Genomic DNA, 21,961 nt, shown 5'->3' with positions numbered 1-21,961 from the left:
TTCCAGATCAGCTCTCAGTCCGACAGGCCTTTCGGGAAAGTGATGTGACAAAACAGAAACCATGTGGCCGCCCCTCCAATCTAATGGGTTTGATGATGAACAGAGATGGCAGCTCTTTCCTTTGCTGATTTGGTGGCTCTGAAAAGAGCCCTTGTTACACTTGTTACTGAAGCTGGGTTTTAGGTGCGTTCCCCGCGGATGCGGCGGGCCAGCTGGATGTCTTTGGCCATGATGGACCGGGATCATTCTGGTGAATCTGCTCATTTTCCGGCAGAAGCATCAGTCGCTGTTTGAACTGTTTAAAGTCAGGGGTGAATTAGCAGCCAGAAAGTGAAGGGCAGTTCATTGCTCCCTGCAGCATTATCCGCCTCTTTCAGGAGAAAAGATCAGAAACCGCTCGTTTCTGTCAGTCCCCGAGAAGCCTGTGAGAGGCGGTTAGTCGCTAATTTGTTCCTTTTACAGAGTGGAAGCTGATATTTGTCCCGTTTTAAATTGCTGAACCGGACCTTCCTCCCGCCGCTTACAGTTAACAGATTGACAAATGAAAACGATTCCTAAAATCGCGTCAGGATTTTGTGACGGTAAATACAGTAACACAGAACATAAAATGAGAGGTTTTAAAATTGTTGCCTGAAAATTGAAATTTTCCATCACTTCAATTCCTCCCTGCTCTGGAATTGCCAGGCTTTTTCCAATTGGAAAATCTAAGACAATGAGAACTTCTATTTACCTATATGTGATTCTCCTATTGGTTAAGAATTGGATTGAGAAGCGGGTGACCAATCAGAGACAGAGTCAAACTGCGGGGATTCCAGGCCCCCAGTAACTGAGCTGAAACTGTTCAGATTGACAAGCCCTGGCAGCAGCTTCACACATTGGACACTTCACACTGAGTGATTCAAGGGCTGGTGTGAGAGAAGCTTCAGATCCTGTCATTACTCTCTGACTCATTATTCATCTCGAACCAAACAATTAGTAAATGTGAAGCAGTGAAGAGACTTTTCATTCTCACTGCAGAATGTGTCATCTGGGGAAATAAGGAACTATTATTTTCGGAGATTCCAGGTACATTCCTCCCTGAACAAATCCATTCCTAACATTCCCGATCACAGCCTATCCCAGCTCCTGTTGTCACCCGACTCCAGCTGAATTGGAGAAACTCATGTGTTGGGGTTTGAGTTGTGAGGTGGGGTTTCTCCGCCAGTGTTACTGTCTTACAAACTCTCCCCCTGAATTTGTGAACTGAGACTGCACCGAACACATCCCCAGTTAGAGTGAGGGCTGGACACCCCTCTGTTTTATGACAGAGAGTGGGGAAAGGGCTGGGTGGAGGAGAGTCACCAGGGATCCTGGATTTACTCCAAATCATTTCCATGTGGAATCTGCAGGCGGGGCCTGGACAGGGATCATTTGATCAGGAGATCAGCTCTTTCCTGAGAGATGTGGGTGGCTCTGAGAAGAGCCTTTGTGTTCAGATGTTTACAAGTTTCCCGCGCTTTCACTTCTTTCCAGACCCTGCTTTCTGAGACTTCGCTGCTTTCGGCTTGACCTTGCTCTTCCATGTCTGCACTTTCTTCAGCGCCTTTCCGCCCGCTGCACTCTTGCCTTTTTTGACATTCTTCGCAGGAGACTTTTTCTGAAGCGTTGCTTTCTTCACCGCCTTATTTGGCGTTGCCGCCGCCTTGCTGCTCGTTTTCTTGGCTGTTACTTTCTTTGTTGTCACTTTCTTGTCTGCTGGTTTCTTCACTAAAGATTTCTTGTCTGCTGGTTTCTTCACTGAAGATTTCTTGTCTGCTGGTTTCTTCACTAAAGATTTCTTGGCTGCTGGTTTCTTCACCTTCTTTCCCACTTTTCCCTGGGTTTTCCTTCTTGCTGATTTTGAAGGAGCCGGAGGCGCCCTGTCCCTTGCTCTGCACCAGGGAGCCTTTGTTCACATTCCTCTTGATACTTTGCTTGATCTGGGTCTTGAGCTTCTCCTGAGCGGTGGCAGACCTGCAAGGAATCAACTACCAGCTAGCGTACAAAGCGAGACCAAGGCTCAGGGCCTTCAGTTACCTGGAGGGGAGTCGGAGAGGCAGCGGATCCTGTGAGGAACCACAATCCAGGAAGGATGAGAAGGTCATTGTCAGGGTACAGAGGAGATTAAGTTAAAGATTTACCAGTTTATAAGCAAGCGCAGAGCCAAGGAACGGTGCTGGGGCAGATCAAATAATAGGAAGCTGTGATCAGTTGGAAGGCAAGAGTGATTAAATGACAGAAGAGATGATGGTGCAAGGCAAAAGTCAGGGAAAGAATAAGTAACATTGTGTAAGCACAGATACCAGGAGTGGGGTTTGAACCCACGCAGACACATGTCTATTGGATCTTAAGTCCAACGCCTTAACCACTCGGCCATCCTGGTACATTAAGCCACCACTGAAAATGAAATTTAATGTGATCCGGGTGCCATCTGGCCTTTTCCAATATAAACTTATGACTCCTCTCCCATGCTAAATTGGACCCTTCATTATTTATGAACCTCAATCGGATCACCCCTCAGTCTAGGTTTCTCTAAGGTGTTGGGTCCCAACTCTTTTAGTCTAACTTGATAACCAAGATGTCTTATACTGGGAATTCGTCGAATGTCTCTCCTCTGTACCCTTTCCAAAGCCTCAATATCACCCATCATGTGAGGAGACCAAGACTGGATACAATATTCCAAGTGAGTCCTGACCAAGGTTTCATAAAAGGACAAATTCAGGACATCTCAGATACTGAAGGAGTCCGTGTCCAGAAGCAGCAAGACCTGGACAACATTCAGACTTGGACTGCTAAGTGGCAAGTAACATTCACACCACATAAGTACCAGGCAATGACCATCTCCAACAAGAGAGAATGTAACCATCTCCCTTTGACGATCAACAGCATTGCCATCGCTGAATCCCCCCACCATCAACATCCTGGGGGTTACCATTGAAAAAAGCTTAACTGGACCATTCATATACATACTCTGGCTACAAGAGTAAATCAGATAGTGGGAATTCTGTGATGAGTAACTCAGCTCAAGGCACGTGGTGAAATGCTCATTAGGAGAGCTGGAGAAATGGACTGGTCAGGTGGGCAGAAAAGTGGCAAATGGAACTCAACTTGGAGAAGTGTGAGGTGATGCCTTTGGTGAGGTCAAACACAGCAAAGGAATACACAATTAATGGGTGAATGCTGAGAGGTGTAGAGGAAGTGAGGGACCTTGAAGTGAATGTCCACAAATCCCTGAAAGTAGCAGGACAGGTTGATAAGTTGGTTGAGAAGGCTTATGGAATCCTTTCCTTTATTAGCCGATGTATAGAATATAAGAGCAGGGAGGTTATGCTGGAACAGTGTCAATCATTAGTTAGGCCACAACTTGAGTTCTGTGTGCAGTTCTGGTCACCTCATTCCAGAAAGGATGTAATTGCACTAGAGAGGTTAAAGAGGAGATTTACGAGGATGTTGCCAGCTCTGGAAAAATGCAGCGATGAGGAAAGATTGGATCAGCTGGGGTTGAATAGAGGAGGCTGAGGGGAGATTTGATTGAAATGTACAAAATTGTGAGGGGTCTGGATAGAATGGATGGGAAGGCTCTATTTACCTTAGTCGGGAGGTCAGTGACTAGGGGGCATAGATTTAAAGTGATGTGTTGAACAATTAGAGGGGAGATGAGGAAAGGTTTTTTCACCCAGAGGGCTGTGGGAGTCTGGAATTCACTGCCTGTAAGGGTAGCTGAGGCAGAAACCCTCAACTCATTTAAAAGGTGTCTGGATGTGCACCTCAAGTACCTGAACCTGCAGGGCTACGGTCCAAATGCTGGGCAATGGGATTCAGCTGGGTGGCTCGTTTTTTGGCCTGCCTGTGCTGTAAACTTTCTATGTTCTATGATTCTATGCAGACACAATGGGCCGAATGGCCTCCTTCTGCACTGCAATAATTTTGTGATTTTTGACTCTCCAAAACTTGTCAACCATCTACAAGGCACAAACCAGGATGAGTGCAGCACCAACAATACTCTAGAAACTCGACACTGTCCAGGACAAAGCAGCCGCCTTGATTGTCACCCCATTCACCACCTGAAACATTCACTCCCTTCATCACTGACGCACAGTGGCAGTAGTGTGTACCATCTACCAGATGCACTGCTGCAACTCACCAAGGCTCCGCAGACAGCACCTTCCAAACCGAAGACCTCCACCACTTTGAAGGACAAGGACTGCAGATGCATGGAAACACCACCATGTGCAAGCTCCCCTCCAAGTCACACACCATCTGATCTGCAAATATATCGCTGTTCATGCACTGATGCTGGGTCAAAATCCTGGATCTCCCTTCCTAACAGAACTGTGGGTGTACCTACACCACATGGAGTGCAGCAACTCAAGAAGGGAGCTCACCGCCACCTTGTGAAGGACAATTAGGGATGGGTAACAAATTCTGGCCTTGCCAGTGTCGCTGACATCCCATGAAAGAATATGCCTCATTTTATACTCAATTGTCCTCTGAATGCAGCCCAACCCTCTATTTGCTCCAACTATCACTTCACAGCATTGCTGCTGTACCTTTAGAGATCTGTGCACTAGAACATCCAGATCTCTGCTCAAAATTATTTTCTTTTTTCCACCTACTTTAATGTTTTTCCCTGAAGGGTGTATGAATGTTGAGCATTCGCCCTGTCCACATGAATAACACTGCACTTACCCAAATTAAACATAATTTACCAGTCATGAACCCAATCTCCCAACACATTAAGATCAGCCTGAAATAGTCGAGTATCGTCTACAGTCTGAACACTCGCACAGATCTTCAAATCATCTGTAAATTTACAGATGGTGCCCCCTACACCTACATCCAGATCATTAATAAAAATAGTAAAGAGCAACAGTCCCAACACCGATCCCTGTGAGATACCATTGGTAACTGGTCTCCAAACAGATCCAGATCCATCTGTAACTACTTTCTGCCTACGTCTGCCAGTCAGTTCCCAATCCAGATCAATATATTACCACTGATACCAGGGACTTTAATCTTATAGAGAAGCCTCTTGTGTGGAACCTTATCAAAATCTTTTGACTGAGATCTGCTAATTGAACACAGGCCGGGGATGAGGCCTAGGCCTGTCCTGCTTTGTGTGTGGGTCTCAGGACCACACAAGGTGAGATCAGCTCACTGAGCACAGGCCCATCCTGCTCTATATGGTGCTCAGTACCTCACCAAATGATAATAACTAACACACCACAGGCCATGGAGCCTCGGCCCATCCTTCCCTGATTGCGGTTCAGTGCCAACCAGGTCAGATCAGCTAATTCAGCACAGGCCGGAGATGGAAGCTGGATCTTTCCTGCTCTGGGGACTCCGTACCATACCAGGTGCGATGAAGTAAAATACCACAGGCCGGGGATGGAGCCTAAGATTTCCCTGTTCTGTGTGGGGTTCTGGACAACAACGTGTGAGAAGAACTATCATCCCTCAGGCTGAGGAAGGAGCCTGGGCCCATTCTGTTCTGTGTGGCTCCTACCACACTGAGTGGGATCAGTTAACACAACACAGGCCATGAATACAACCAGGCCCTTTCCTGCTCCGTGTGGCTCAGTATCACACCAGGTGGCATCAGCTAACACAGCACAGGCTGGGGATCGGGCTGGAGCCTGGGCCCGCCCTGCTCTGTGGGCTCAGTAACAACCCGTAAGATGAACTTTTTTCAAAAGACTTCAGTGTATTTATCTCTGTCCAACACTCTGAGGCAGCTTTCTGTGTTTATAAAGAGTGTAATTTATTGACTGGTCTCTTGGATCAAACAGGGTAACAGACAGAGGTCTGTCTGCAGAGGGTTTGGGGGTGAGCTCTGATTCCTAACCCTTTCTGGATTGTCAGGAATAAAGAATGAATGAGAGAGAGAGAATGTGGGAGAATGGATGATGGAAGAATTTGTCCGTGAACCTGATTCAAAGTGGCTCAAACGCAAGATAATATTAAGATATCAAGAGCAGAACATTAACATAATCTGAGTTCCGCGATCTGGTCGGGTCCCATTCCCCTGAACTGAGGAATGAACGGGTGGGGAAATTCCACCTGGAGTTATATTTGTCTCCAATGAAGATGAGTTCACAGTGAGGCTGGAATAGCTCAGTTGGGAGAACACTAGATTGAAGAACCAGGATACAATCCCTGGTTTCATCAGTTTTAATTTGGTGTCTCCTTCATTCTAAGTAGAGAGAATCAGAGGGGAGATTTTCCACTCTTGACCCAATGGGCTGAATTTTAAACTAACGGTGCGGCTCTCGGCAGAGGCACCGGAAGTGGGTGTCGTCACCACACGAGTGAAATGTGGCCGACCGACCTCGATCACGGCGCAGCCGACCAATTAATGAAGGGGAGGCGTGGGGCCCATGTAAACAAGGACCAGAGGTAGGGAACGAGGCACCGATGGCACCGACATCTGACACAACGGCAGGTGCTGGCACCCTATTGAAAGGGCTGCCAGACTTGCATTCACTGCTGCCTGGTTTAAAGGAGTGTCTTCCTGAGAGCCCTCTGCTGCCCCAGAACCCGTTCTACTGCCTCTGCTGCCCCAGGACCCATTCTGCTGCCTCTGCTGTCCCAGAACCCGTTCTGCTGCATCTGCTGCCCCAGGATCCGTTCTGCTGCCCCAAGACCCGTTCTGCTGCCTCTGATGCCCCAAGACCCGTTCTGCTGCCCCAGGACCCGTTCTGCTGCCTCTGCTGCTCCAGGACCCGTTCTGCTGCCCCAGGACCTGTTCTGCTGCCTGTGATGCCCCAGGACCCGTTCTGCTGCCCCAGGACCCGTTCTGCTGCCTCTGCTGCTCCAGGACCCGTTCTGCTGCCCCAGGACCCGTTCTGCTGGCTCTGCTGCCCCAGGACCCGTTCTGCTGCCCCAGGACCCGTTCTGCTACCTCTGCTGCTCCAGGACCCGTTCTGCTGCCCCAGGACCCGTTCTGCTGCCTCTGCTGCCCCAGGACCCGTTCTGCTGCCTCTGCTGCTCCAGGACCCGTTCTGCTGCATCTGCTGCCCCAGGACCTGTTCTGCTGCCTCCGCTTCCCCAGGACCAGTTCTGCTGCATCTGCTGCCCCAGGACCTGTTCTGCTGCCTCTGCTGCCCCAGGACCTGTTCTGCTGCCTCCGCTGCCCCAGGACCATTTCTGCTGCATCTGCTGCCCCAGGAACTGTTCTGCTGCCTCTGCTGCCCCAGGAACAGTTCTGCTGCCTCTGCTGCCCCAGGACCAGTTCTGCTGCATCTGCTGCCCCAGGACCAGTTCTGCTGCCTCCGCTGCCCCAGGACCTGTTCTGCTGCCTCTGCTGCCCCAGGACCAGTTCTGCTGCATCTGCTGCCCCAGGACCTGTTCTGCTGCATCTGCCGCCCCAGGACCTGTTCTGCTGCCTCCGCTGCCCCAGGACCTGTTCTGCTGCCTCTGCTGCCCCAGGACCTGTTCTGGTGCATCTGCTGCCCCAGGACCTGTTCTGCTGCCTCTGCTGCAGAGGACCCTTTCTGCTGTCACTGATGCCCCAGGACCCGTTCTGCTGTCTCTGCTGCCTGATAGGTAAGGAGCTGAATGCGAGCCTGCAGTGACCATGGTCCAATGGTTTGGCGATGACTTCCTGCAGGTTCGCCTCGAGGTGACAACAGATAGGTGGAAGATCCTCTTCCCCAGGGATGGGAGGTGGAGACCTGTCCACCTGACCAAGCAAAGCTGCTTTGAGATAGTAGGTGAAGTCAGCAGCCGTGGGGTCACCCCCAAGACATGGATCCAGTGCACGAAGTGGGTCAATGACCGGATCCGGGCTGCTCAGGCGCAAACTCAAAACACTTTGGACCCTTTGGACATTGCGCATGGCAGAGTGAGAGGGAGTGTTTGGTGGAAAGGGAGTGACCACCCAGTCATGTGTCTTGGGGAAGGGCAGCAGGACATGCTGCCTGAGGCTTGGCTGCATCTCGGTGGGAGGTGCACATCAGTCATTGTATAAACTCACACAGTCCCTCGAGAGGGGCCACATGCAGGAGGAATATGTGTGTCCACATCATGGACTGCTGGACTATCACCATCAGAGATATTGGGTTTGTCCCCGCTGGGAGACTAACTTTGTTGATCATAGTGGCTGCAGGAGAAGACAGCCCACAATCGGAAAGAGCATGTCAAGACTGGCAGTGGATGCCTTATCTCCATGTCCTCATTCCGATGGAGGAGGAGGCCATGGAACAGGCAGGGCAGCAAAACAGCTGCTCCATAGCTGATGGACAGACAGGGACACCTACCTAAGAGAGTGAGTGAACATCTCCTGGGGCACAAGGGAGCATCCGCTGCAAAGGAGCCATACTGCTCATCTGTTCACCACTGCATCAATGGAGCTGCACAGTAGGGGTGGTTGGAATGTCACGATGGGCAGACCCTAACCCTTCAATGTCCATGTTTTCACATGCAGGCGAGGATGAACGACAAGAGCGAAGAGCTGGAGAGACTGGGGGACAGCCAGACACCTCTGAGGAGGAGGAGGGAGCCTCAGATGGTGCACCATCACCTCATTCCCCTGCACCCTCCACCAGCACAGAAACCCTCACTCGGTGGGTATCCACTTGCTGTTAGATTTGGGCACACAAGCTGGTGAGCACGTCACAGACAGGCCTGGGCAGCTGACGGAGGCTGTGATAGCTGAGGCCACTGGCAGTTGGAAGTCTGTGGGAGGCCAGGCCCATGCTGAGTCTAGGCTGATGACGTGCCTCTGGTGTCACCAGCAACACGGGAAATACTGCAGCTGCAGCAAGAGGTCAGGCAACATCTGGCAGAGTTGCCAGAGGTTATGTGTACCCAAGTTCGGAGGATGGAGGAGTCCATCCAGGCCTTGCATGCTGTACTGTCTCTGATGGGGGTGTGTCTGGCTTCCTTCCTTGAGAGATTGGTGACTCTGATGGAGAGCCAGATCCAGCCGACCAATCAGTGGCTGCCGGAGATGTGCGCAGACTTGCACTCCATCGCTTTGTCCATGAGCTCCATCCAGCGGTGACAAGGTGAGAGGGGGGACGTGGCACCTGAACTCTTCACCAGGTTCACGTCCCTCTCAGGTCAGCAGCGAGGTACAAGTGTGTCTTATAAGGGGGAGGAGCAGCTGGCTGCTACATCTGGGGTCCCCTCTCAGGGTGTTCCTGGTGTGGACAGTAGCTCCAAAGCCCCTCTGCGAGTGACACAAGTGATGCCAGTGCCTGCCTCCATCATCCTCGATGACAGAGTGGGGTCCCTGTACCTGTGCAGGAGGCCCTCAGTGTGCCGGGGCCCTCCAGGCCTCAGGCAGCAAGAGGACGGCCACCAATGTCATCCCAAGCCATGGGGCAGCAGGGTCAGCAGCCTGTCTCCATCTCAGTTGACAGAGCAGGGGGAGCACCACGTAGGAGCACCCGGAAAAGATTTAAGAAGAACACCTAGATTCACTGAGGGATTCACGGGTGAATGTACATTCCAGATGGATAGGGTTGTGTTTGGTGTCACACGGAATATAGAAATGATGTTCTCTCACTATGTCTCCTTCTTATTGTTGATACCCTTTGGGACTTCATTTAAACCCTTCCTCCCAAGGGGCTGGAAGTGAGGGACCAAGCCCTGAGTTTACAAAGCTTCGGCCTTGTCACTGTGCGATGTGTACCTGGACGCTGCAGAACAGAAGGAAGGAGGTGACAACAGGGCTGCTTAAAGCTAAGACTTTATTGCTGTGGTTCCAGAAGGTGGTAAGGCTCAAAGGAAACTTGAATGTATAAGGGTGTCTCATGTCTCCATTGTGTGTATCTCATGGCCCCTTTCCTGCTGTTCCTGAGGTTCTTCATCTGGCACTGCTTGGGCAGCATCCTCCTCCACATCCTCATCATCAGAGGAGACACCACACTCCACGATATCCTCACTAGTCAACACCTCACCCCTCTGTAATGCCAGATTGTGCTGTGCACAGCAAACCACCACGATACGCGAGACCCTCGCCGGGACATACTGAAGGGCTCCACTGGATCGATCTAGGCACCTGAATCTCATCTTCAGGAGACCAATGGCCTCCTTGATGGTCGCTCGGGTTGACCCGCAGCAGGTGTTGTACCTCTCCTCTGCATCCGTGCGTGGGTTACTCACAGACGTCAGTAGTCATGTCCTCAGTGGGTAGCCCTTGTCTCCAAGGATCCATCTCTGAAAGCGGATGGGGCCGCGGAAAGGTTCTGGCACCTGGGAGTGCCTTGGTATGCAGGCGTTGTGGCTGCTTCCCGGGATTTGTGCAAACACCTATGGGATCCATTTGCAGTGGTCGCAGACCAATTGCACACTGAGCAAGTGGAAGCCCTTCCTGTTGAAGGCTGCTGGCTGGTCTGCAGGAGCCTTGATGGTCACATGGGTGCAGTCAATGACACCCTACACCTGGTGGAATCCAGCGATGGCCCCGAATCCTATAGCTCTCTCAGCTTGACTGTTTGGATCAATGTGCACATAGTCACCGGCCCTCCTGAACAGGACATTGGTGACCTCCTTGATGCACTGATTCACTACAGACTGTGAGATTCCACACATATCTCCAGTGGATCCCCGCAATGATCTGGTGGTGAAGAAGTTCAGTGGCACGGTGACCTTCAGTGACACTGGCATCAGGTGCCCACCAAGTCGCATGGGGCACAGCTGCATCATGGCAGAGAGATCAGTGACGACCTCCGTGGAGAGGTGCAGTCTGCGGAGACACTGTCACTCGGACATCTGCAGGTAGTTGAACCTCGGCTGACGTGTTCCTCTGCCTCGTTCTCCAGCCTCATGTTCGAGGCTGGCCTTCCTGTGGGCCCCCAAGCTGCTGTGGTGCACCTGCTGGTGCCTGCGCCTCCCTCCCTTCCTCTCTACCCCACCTCCTCCTCCTCAGTGGGAGCCTCGAATCCAATGAGAGCTTCGAATGAGGCCCATGACAGGTTGCCCCTCCCTGAGTGCAAGGCCTTCACAGTAAACAACACCCAGCCACATTTACCTCACTTGTCATCCTCAATAAGGTGGCACTGCCCCAATGACACCCTGGTGTGGCTCACCCTGCAGAGCTGGCACATTGGCCCCCACTCCTGACAGTGTTTCCCGATGCCCTTTCCCCCTCCACCCTTGCTGCCAAGTTTTGCTGCCTCACCCGATAGCTTCCCAGTGAAGACAACACTCAGCTCCCACCTCCCAGTCACCTCCTTTAACCAGGCGAGGCTCTGAAGCCCCGTGGTTCCCGTGTGCTATTAGTTCAATTGGATCCAGTGAATAAAATTGCTGACAATTGGCCTCATAAATACTTTAAATGCCTTCTTGCCGTGTGGATGTGCGAAGTCTGCCCTCCATGTCAGCCGCCGACAGAAAAATCCGGTCCAACGTCTTCCATCCCTATTTTATACACCCCCCCCCCTCCCACTCCCCGGCCTCCATTCCCGTCTCCAACGGGCCCTTAAAATTCTGGCCCATGTCTCTAAGACTAATGGGAGTGAAACTACAGCTGTTCCTTAGACAGAACAGGGAGAGCTGCTCTCGCTGTGTTTAAAGTGAATGAATCTGCTCTTTACCTTGTCTTACTGGAACGTTCACTGTCTGGAGATGTCTGTTTGAAAATGTTTTCCTGTTATATTAATGGAGCAGAGGAGCAGATGTGAGGTACTGTTCAACAGAGAGGTTTGGAAGTGGGTGAAGGGGTGGAGTGACGGTGTGAGTGAGAGGTGCAGTGAGTTGGCCATTCTCAATAGAGTGTCAGGAATGAAGGTCAGAGGAACAGACCAGGCTGGAAACACAAAAAGAGCGAGGAGAAGCTGGTGTGAAAAACAGAGATTAAACAACGGGCTTGTTCATTTGGTTTGGGTCTGGTGTTTAGAATACCCGGAATCTGGGTTCACTTCCCGTCCAACTCAGCGAATTGTATCAACATTATGTTCATAAAACCATAGAATGATACCCAAAGAAGGAGACCATTTGGTCCATTGTGTCAGTGCTGTCTCCTGTAATCTGTACATTTTTCCTTCCAGTATTTATCCCTATCGCTTTTCAAAGTTACGACTGAATCTGCTTTCAAGTCCTGATCAGACAGTGCATTCCAGATCACAACACATCACTGTATAAAAAATCATTCCTCATTTCGCCTCTGGTTCTTTTCTCAATCACCTGATAAATACATCCTCTGGTTACTGACCCTTTTGCCACTGGAAACAATTTCTCCTTATTTAACTTATTGAAAACCTTCTTGATGATGTCACATACTAGACTGCCAGTAAAACTGAAGCCCATGGAATAAAACGGACAATGACAGCATGCATATGAAGTTTGCAGACTGATAGGAACATAGGAGCAGGAGTAGGCCATTCAGCCCGTCGAGCCCACCCTGCCATTCAATATGATGATGACTGATCGTCCACTTCAATGCCTTTTTCCCACACTATCTCCATTTCCCCGATGTCATTTGTGTTTAGAAATCTGTCAATCTCTGCTTTAAACATACTCAATGACTGAGCTTCCACAGCCCTCTGAGGTAGAGAATTCCAAAGATTCACAACCCACTGAGTAAAGAAATTTCTCCTCATCTCTGTCCTAAGTGGCTTTCCCCTTACGTTGAAATTGTGTCCCCTGGTTCCAGACTCCTCAACCGGGGGAAACATCTTAGCTTCATCTACCTGTCTATCCCTTTAAATATTTTGTAAGCTTCAATGAGATCACCTCTCATTCTTCAAAACTCTAGAGAATACAGGCCCAGTTTCCCCAATCTCTCTTCATTTGACAGTCCCGCCATCCCGGGAACAAGTCTGGTGAACCTTCGTTGCACTCCCTCTATGGCAATGATATCCTTCCGAAGGTAAGGGGAACAAAACTTCACACAGTATTCCAAAGTGCAATCCAACCAAGGTTATACACAAATGAAGCAAGACTTCACTACCCCTGTACTCAAATCCTCTTGCGATAGAGACTAACATATCATTATCCTTCCTAATTGCTTGCTGCACCTGCATGTTAGCTTTCAGTCACTTATTGACAAGGACACCCAGGCCCCTTTGTACATTCACACTCTTACCATTTAACAAATAATCTGCACATCTGTTTCTCCTACCAAAGTGGATAACCTCACATTTTTACACATTATATTTCATGTGCCACTTTCTTGTCCACTCACTAAGTCTGTCCAAATTCCCTTGAAGCCACTTTGCAACTTCCTCACAACACACATTCCCACCTAGTTTTGTGTCATCTGCAAACTTGGAAATACTACATTTGGTCCCCGCATCCAAATCATGTGAACAGCTGGGTCACAGTGTGGTGGTGAACAGTTGTATTTCTGTCTGGAGGAAGGTTTACAGTGGGTTCCCCATGGTTCCTCATAACTTCAGTTATGTGCAGAAACTGGAAAAGCTGGGGTTGTTCTCCTTGGAGCAGAGCAAGTTCATAACAACTTTGACAGAGTTAGAATCAAGGAATCAAATGGTTACAGTACAGAAGGAGACCATTCAGTCCATCATGTCCATGACAGCTCTTTGCAAGGGCAGATCAGCTAATTCCACTCCTCTGCCCTTTCATTGTAGCCCTGCAAATTTTCTCTATTCAGGTGTTTATCCAATTCCCTTCTGAAAGCCACGATTGAATCTGCCTCCAGCACACTCTCAGGCAGTGTATTCCAGATCCGAACCACTCACTCTGTCCCACACCCCGGTACCATTGCAGAAAATCTTTTCTGTTCATTTCATCCCTCATAAATAATTGAAATGAAATGTTTATTAGGAAATGCACAACATAAAAAGGAGAGAGAAATAAACGCTGAGTAAAATAGAAGTCAATGTTTGGAAGGTAAAAAGAGCAAAAGATGTAACTTTTATTCTGGATGAGTGAGAGGAATATATCACACTTTGGGGCTTTTGTCAGAGGATTTACTGATAAACCTGGGATTTGAGAGGAAGCTGGTTCATGGTTTACAGAACAAATTCAGCTGCTGGGGTGGAGCCAACAGCTGCACCGTCCAATAACAGACAGGACGGGGACACTGTCTCAGGCCTGGTGAGCTCAGTCGATGAAAGCATGAAACTCTGAATCTCAAGTTTTTGAGTTTGAGCCCACGGTGGGTGTTTTCTATTTCCTTTTTAGGCTGATTTTACACGCATTCTCCAGCTCTGAATTCCTCGGCAGAGAGTTCAAGGAGTGTTTGAAATGAGATTCAACAGCAGTATGAGAAAGTCTGTCCTTGATTCAGGACTCTTACCTCTCTGCAGCATCTCGCTGCTGAAGATTGAACTTTTTCTCATTTCATTCTCAGCTCAGGGCCAGTGTGGATCACTGGGACTTCTGGCTGTCTCCCACTTCACAATCCATCAGTGCTGAGAAATCAATGGGGAATATTACTCACATGTTGTAATGTTTTATAAATACTTGAATGTATTTCACACTGTGTCCAACAGTGTGAATCTCCCCTGGTATATCAGCTCACCAACACTTCAACAGAACATTCACATAATGTGAGCTCTGAGATCTGTTCAGATCCCATTCCCAAGACCTGGAAAGTGGGATTGGGCTGGATCACTCTTTTTCAGCTGGCACAGACACGATTGCTAAATGGTCTCATTCTGTGCCATAAATTTTCTCCATTTTCTATGTTCTATGAAGTGAGGTGTGATTGGGAGGGGCAATTCCACCAGGGTTATATTTTCTACCAAAGGAATGACACAAGGGATACTTCACATTTTTATTCATTCATTCATGCGATGTGGGCATCGCTGGCTAGGCCAGCATTTATTGCCCATCCCTAATTGCCCATGAGAAGGTGGTGGTGAACTGCCTTCTTGAACCGCTGCAGTCCATGTGGGGTAGGTACACCCACAGTGCTGTGAGAAAGGGAGTTCCAGGATTTTGACCCAGCGACAGTGAAGGAACGGCGATATAGTTCCAAGTCAGGATGGTGTGTGGCTTGGAGGGGAACTTGCAGGTGGTGGTATCCCGTGCATTTGCTGCCCTTGCCCTTCTCGGTGGTAAAGGTCGCTGGTTTGGAAGGTGCTGTCGAAGGAGTCTTGGTGCATTGCTGCAGTGCATCTTGTAGACGGTACACACTGCTGCCACTGTGTGCCGATGGTGGAGGGAGTGAATGTTTGTAGATGGGGTGCCAATCAAGTGGGCTGCTTTGTCCTGGACGGTGTTGAGATTCTTGAGTTGGAATTGCACCCATCCAGGCAAGTGGAGAGTATTCCATCACACTCTTGACTTGTGAATTGCAGATGGTGGACAGGCTTTGGGGAGTCAGGAGTCATGGATGAGTGAGAGGAATATATCACACTTTGGGGCTTTTGTAAGAGGATTTATTGATAAACATGGGATTTGAGAGGAAGCTGCTTCATGGTTTACAGAACAAATTCAGCCCCTGGGGTGGAGCCAACAGCTGCACTGTAATTACTCATCTCAGGATTCCAAGCCTCTGACCTGCTCGTCTAGTCAAGTTATTTGTATGGCTCTCCATGGTAACCTCCATGATGTTGATGGTGGGGGATTCAGTGATTGTAATGCTATTGAATGTCAAGGGGAGATAGTTAGATTCTCTCTTGTTGGAGATGGTCATTGCCTGGCACTTGTGTGGTGCGAATGTTACTTGCCACTTATCATCCTAAGCCTGTGAGACTGAAATAGCTCAGTTGGGAGTGTGTTAGACTGAAGATGCCTGGTTCAATCTGGGGTTTTGGCAGTTCTCCTTTATTCTGCATCGCCCTTTGGTTTTGACTCTTGAGCTGCACAATTTACACTGAAATTATTTACCCAACTCTGAAGGTTGGATTGGAATAGAGAGATATCAAGGATGGGAAATATTTACATTGTCTGCTTTTGCTTATTCTCTATCTCCTTGTGTCCTTTTCCCCAGTTTTTGAATCTTTCGGGGCCGGCTAAACATTTGATTTGCTGCACATGTCCCAAACTGAAGCCTTTTCCACATCTCTGGGCGGTCAGACTTGCTCTGTCTGTTTTTGCTGCTCGTGACCATTAACGAGAACAGGCCACGAGTTCAATGTTTATCAGCAAATGGAAGATAATTGGAAAGAATTCTGTGTTACTCCAGACCAGTGACAAAGATGCAATGGATGTTATTCAAAATAAATTCCCTTTGACATTTGATGTAAACTTGTTTGCATCTAAAAGTTGGATTTTAAGTGTTACAAAAATGTGTCAAATTAATGACTGACCATGTGACAGCGCACATGGGGATCAAATCCACAGCCTTGTTGTTATCAACACTGCGTCCGAACCAACTGAACTAAGCGGCCTATAGACAGAGCCAGGTATGGGTTTGCGCCGCACGCTGTGCGGTTTGTGTTTTGTTTCTCACGCTGGGTGACAGAGCGATTGTCCAAACAATGGACACATCACATCCCTGAAACATTGTTCTGATGTAAAACAGTGTGAAATAAGAATTGAGCATGGAAATGGAACGGAACCAGAAATCAGGACTTTAATCTATTAAAGTTGATCTTGAAATTATACCATGCACGAACATTCCAAGAGAACGAACTCTCTTCTGATAGAAAATCCAGGAACTTGAGCTGCTGTAAAATATAAGTGAGCCTGACATGATTTGAACACACAACTTTCTGATCTGGAGTCAGACGCACTACCGTTGCGCCACAAGCTCACAGATAAAGCCAAGCCTTCCATTCCTGGCAGATTTACTTCTTGTTTAGATTCAGTGATTGAAATTAATTCAATCCTCATCTGACCTCCGCTCTGAAAAGGCCTGCCACCCGACCTGAACCCAACGGGACCCGACGACCTGTGTCGGGTCCGGGTCGTGTTGGGTCGCTCTTCCGGGTCTGGCTTTCGGGCTCCGGTCAGGTCGGGCTAGGTTCGGGTCGGGCTGGGTCCAGGTCGGGCTGAGTCCGTGTCGGACACACACAGTAAGTATTACATTTAAATCTGCTGGGAAGTTGAGTTTAATAAGTGTCAAAAGTTGAAAAGCCAACCTAAGCTGGGAGTCCGGGTCATCAAGGAGGGAAACTCTGAGTCTGCTCAGTGAGCAAGTGAGCATCTCTATGACGTCATTGCGCTCATGCTGCAGCTTCCTGTAGAATCGGAATCGGGAGGCAGGTAAAGTGAACATTCCGGTGGTCGGGTAAGGCTCGGGTCGGTTCGGGCGCGGGAATAAATGGAGATACTCGGGCCGGGTCGGGCTCGGGTCCAATGTGGTTCTGTCAGGTTCGTGTCGAGTTTTTTTTCCTGACAGTTCAGTGCCTTATTTAAACTATTACTTGGAGTTCTGTTTTACAGGGTCTCGGCTGTTTAAGTGTTTCCCAGACCCACTACTCTGATTAATCAGACATTTTGCTGCTAACTGCTGCTGCTACAATTGAAATGTAAAAAAGAATTTCCAGTGACCTGCAACCAATGGACAAATACATTTCAGAAAGATAAAGCTCATTCACCAATCCACAAATGTGTCTTTCTGCTTATATTTATAAACAACTCCTTCTCTCCACTATGGGAACTATACAATCACGACAGTTATTTGAAAGTTAGTATAAGATGTTCCAGTTCATCAATTTTAAAACTGCAGCAGGTATTTTCCAGAAAACTTCTCTGTTGGAACCTCAGTCCCATTTAGATTGAAAGTGGACAATTAATGTATTCACTTGTTCATTGTGGACAGGTTCTGACTTAGAATAAATCTCATTAACTTTCAATGAGGTGGCAGTATTTCTGTGCTCCCATTTTACACAGTCTGTCCTGTTCATGCACCATGTTTTTGTTCTCCTCTCCCATTCTCCACAGGATACAGATTGCAAGCATCATCAATCTAGCTGTTGAAAAGCATTGGAAGAATCTGGTCACACAGGTATTGAAACATTCATTTTCTGCCATTTTACAAGTTGGTTGCTTTAAACACAGTACGATGTGCAATCATCTTGAAAAGAGATTCTCTTCAATATCCAATTCAAACTGAATTACAAATCTGACAGACAAACACAGGAGAACAAGTGACCAGTGAACAGAAACCTCATGGTGCTCATTTTCAGATTTATTGCAGTCATCTGAGAAAACAAGTGGAAGAATATTCCAATGAAATGATTTGGAAAGTAGGTGTGACTTTTGTTGGTGTTTTCTTTGCTCTGTTGGTGAAACTTTCTTGCACCTGACTCCTGTTCATGTCTCTGTTTCCTCTATTGAATGAGGAAGGAGGTATTTGATCAGAAATCAACTGGATTGTGTACCTTTGAGAGGGGATTTCTGCACCATCAGTGCTGGAAACAGGAGTGAGTGAAAGACAATGTGTGGAGTTTGATTTTGTACAGAGGGAGAGCAAATCTAACAGGACTGTGAGATATTGGCCTGGATTTTACACCCCCAAAAGCGGTGAATTCTGAGACTTTCACTGCTATTGAGGGTCTGAACAGCACTGCAACTGCTGGTACATGCCCACACTAACACCAGCATCTGGAAGTTGTGGTGGTGAGAAATGTGCTTAGAAGGAGCCTCTGATCATAATCGCACCAGCCCACTCTTTAAAGTGACAGGGACCTGTATTTCAGCAATTTGGGCTCATTGCCCACAATGTACCCTGATTTTTACCTGGGTTGGATTAAAGCCGGTACCAACAGGCTGCTCGGGAAAGACTTTTCTGTTGACACAACAGCTCCACTATTCCAGGAAGACACCGGCAGCAGCAGTGGTCAACTTTCAGAGGGAGTTCAGACATTTTAAATGTTGTATTTTATTTCTTAATTAGATGTAACTTTTTAGCATCGCCTGATCAGAGTTCTTAAATTTACATCTTACTTTTTATTAACAAGATTGAAGTGCTTTTAAAAGATCTCTAAATGTATATGACTTTTTATCAAGATTTACTTGGCTTCTTTGTAAAGACTCTTGAGCAAGATTGAAGTGACTTTTAAAAACTACATCTTATCCTTTAAAATCCTGCTTCCATGTAGATAACATTGAAAGATGACTTCAGAATAGCTTAGACTATCTTTCTGACAGGTACTGCAACAGCTTAAGACCTACTTTTCTGCAAAAGCTGGTGAATTACCTTCCGGGAGCGGAGAGGAGCGGAGCGGAGCAGACCTATATGGACCGATATGAGGAGAACGTTGAGAGCGGAGCCTATAAATCCAATCCGAGGATCGAGGCCCAGTCTCTTCCCTTCCAGGAGTGGAGTGGAGCTCTTCCAGTGTGCTGGAGTTTTGAAAAAAAAGAAGCCAACTGTGATGTCAGAGGAGAGCTGCAAGGTGATTGGTTGGTGAGTCACTGCTGTTAGTGTATTTAAATAACTTAAAGAAAAGGGCAAAGTTTTTTTACTTGAAAAAAAAACCTCTGCTGAGAAGATGAGTACTATTAAAGTGTTTTTTTTATTCAGTGTCGCTTATGAAGGACTTGAGATTGTAGTGGGTAGAACAAGGCCCCTAGTGTCATTAGTATTTTTTAATTAAGGGAGTAACTAATTAATCTAAGGGTAAGTCATGGCAGGAGAGCTCAGCCCCGTGATATGCTCCTCCTGCGCTATGTGGGGATTCAGGAACCCTCCCAGTCTCCATGACGACCATGTGTGTAGGAAGTGTATCCAGCTGCAGCTACTGGCTACTCGCATTATGGAGCTGGACCTGCGGGTGTTTTCACTGTGGAGCGTCCACGAAGCTGAGGGCATCATGGATAGCATGTTTAGTGAGGTGGTCGCACCGCAGGTAATGGATGCACAGGCAGAAAAGGGATGGGTGACCACCAGATGGAATAGTAGGAGCAGGCAGGTAGTGCAGGAGTCCCCTGTGGCCATCCCTCTCTCAAACAGAGATACTGCTTTGGTTACTGTTGGGGGATGACCTCCCAGGGGAAAAGAGCAACACCGCGGTCCGTGCCACCACGGAGGGCTCTGCTGCACAGCAGGGGAGGAAAAGGGGTGGAAGAGCTATTGTGATAGGGGATTCTATCATAAGGGGTGCAGATAGGCGTTTCTGTGGCCGCAAACGAGACTCCAGGATGGTATGTTGCCTCCCTAATACTAGGGTCAAGGATGTTTCGGAGCAGCTGCCGGAAATTTTGAAAGGGGAGGGTGTGCAGCCAGAGATCGTGGTCCATATTGGTACGAACGACATAGGCAGGAAGAGAGATGAGGTTCTGCAAAGTGAATATAGGGAGTTAGGCAGAAGGTTAAAGAGCAGGACCTCGAGGGTTGTAATCTCAGGATTACTCCCTGTGACACGTGCTAGTGCGGGTAGGAATAGGAGGATTAGGCAAATGAATGCTTTGCTGAAGACTGGCGAAGGCGGGAGGGCTTCAGGTACTTGGATCATTGGGATCTCTTCTGGTGCAGAGGTGACCTGTCCAAGAGGGACGGGTTGCATCTGAACTGGAACGGGACCAATATCCTTGCAGGGAGATTTTATAGTAATACACTGGAGGGTTTAAACTAGTCTTGCAGCGGGGGTGGGACCCAAAGTAGTAGTCTCTCCGATGAGATAGTTGAGGCAAATGGAGAGGTTAAAGCAAGCAAGTCCAGTAGGAAGGCCAGGAAGGGGCAGGACAGGGAGCGTGGAAGGTCTGGTGAGCTAAACTGCATTTACTTTAATGCAAGTATCCTTACAGGTAAGGCAGATGAACTCAGAGCATGGATCGGTACATGGGATTGTGGTATTGTAGCTATTACGGAAACGTGGTTGAGGGATGGGCAGGACTGGCAGCTCAATGTTCCGCGGTACCGATCCTTCCGGCGTGACAGAGGTGGAGGTAAGAGAGGAGGGGGAGTTGCACTATTGATTAGGGAGGACATCACGGCAGTACTTAGAGAGGATATCCCGGGGTGAATGTCCAGTGAGGCCATACTGGTAGAACTTAGAAATAATAAAAGGGTGATCCCTTTGATGGGATTATACTATAGGCCCCCCAATAGTCAGAGGGAAGTGGAGGAGCATATATGTAGGGAAATCACAGATAGGTATAGGAATTATAGGGTTGTAATAGTAGGTGATTTTAACTTCCCTAATATTGACTGGGACTGCCTTAGTGCTGAGGGATCAGATGGGGAAGAATTTGTTAAGTGAGTCCAGGATAGTTTTCTGAAGCAGTACGTGGATGGCCCGACTAGAGAAGGGGCTACACTCGATCTCCTCTCAGGAAATGAGGATGGGCAGGTGGTTGATATGGCAGTGGGGGAGCACTTTGGGACCAGTGACCATAACTCTATTAGCTTCAAGATAGTTATGAAAAAGAATAGGACTGGTCCTCAGGTTGAAGTCCTAACTTGGGGGAAGGCTAATTTCCATGGCATCAGACAGGAACTCTCAAAAGTTGAATGGGAGAGGCTGTTTACAGGTAAAGGGACGTCTGGCAAGTGGGAGGCTTTTAAAAGTGAGATAGGAAGAGTTCAGGGCCAGCATGTTCCTGATAGATGGAAGGGCAAGGCTGGCAAGTTTAGGGAACCTTGGTTGACGAGGGATATTGAGGGTCTGGTCAGGACAAAGAAGGAGGCATACGTCAGGTATAGGCAGCTGGGATCGAGCGAGTCCCTCGAGAAGTATAGGGGATATAGGAGTATACTTAAGATGGAAATTAGGAGGGCGAAAAGGGGCCATGAGATTTCCCTGGCAGATAAGATAAAGGAGAATCCTAAAATATTCTATAAGTGTATTAAGAGTAAAAGGGTAGCTAGGGAGAGAGTAGGTCCCCTTAAGGATCAGTGTGGCAATCTATGTGTGAAGCCACGCGAAATGGACGAGGTCTTAAATGAATATTTCTCGTCTGTATTTACCGTGGAGAAGGTCATGGAAGCTAGTGAGTTCAAGGGAGGGAACAGCGATATCCTGCAGCATATCAACATTACAAAGGAGGAGGTGTTGGAGGTTTTGAAGCGCATTAAGGTGGATAAATCCCCAGGGCCTGATCAGATGTATCCTAGGATGCTATGGGAAGCAAGGGAGGAGATTGCTGGGGCGCTGGCAGAGATTTTTGTATCATCGTTAGCCACGGGTGAGGT

At 48.3% G+C, this 21,961-nt stretch overlaps 1 non-coding gene across 1 annotated transcript; it reads right to left on the bottom strand.

Annotated features, from left to right (window-relative positions):
* Positions 1 to 2,318: 2,318 nt before the first annotated feature.
* trnal-uaa (transfer RNA leucine (anticodon UAA)) lies at positions 2,319 to 2,401 on the bottom strand. Its single transcript has one exon. It is a non-coding gene; the product is annotated as a tRNA-Leu (tRNA).
* Positions 2,402 to 21,961: the final 19,560 nt, after the last annotated feature.

The sequence above is a fragment of the Heterodontus francisci genome, unplaced genomic scaffold (assembly GCF_036365525.1).
Source record: "Heterodontus francisci isolate sHetFra1 unplaced genomic scaffold, sHetFra1.hap1 HAP1_SCAFFOLD_51_2, whole genome shotgun sequence".
Taxonomy (NCBI): domain Eukaryota; kingdom Metazoa; phylum Chordata; class Chondrichthyes; order Heterodontiformes; family Heterodontidae; genus Heterodontus; species Heterodontus francisci.
Note: the sequence above shows the minus strand (reverse complement) of the source record. Positions and strands in the feature narration are given on the sequence as shown.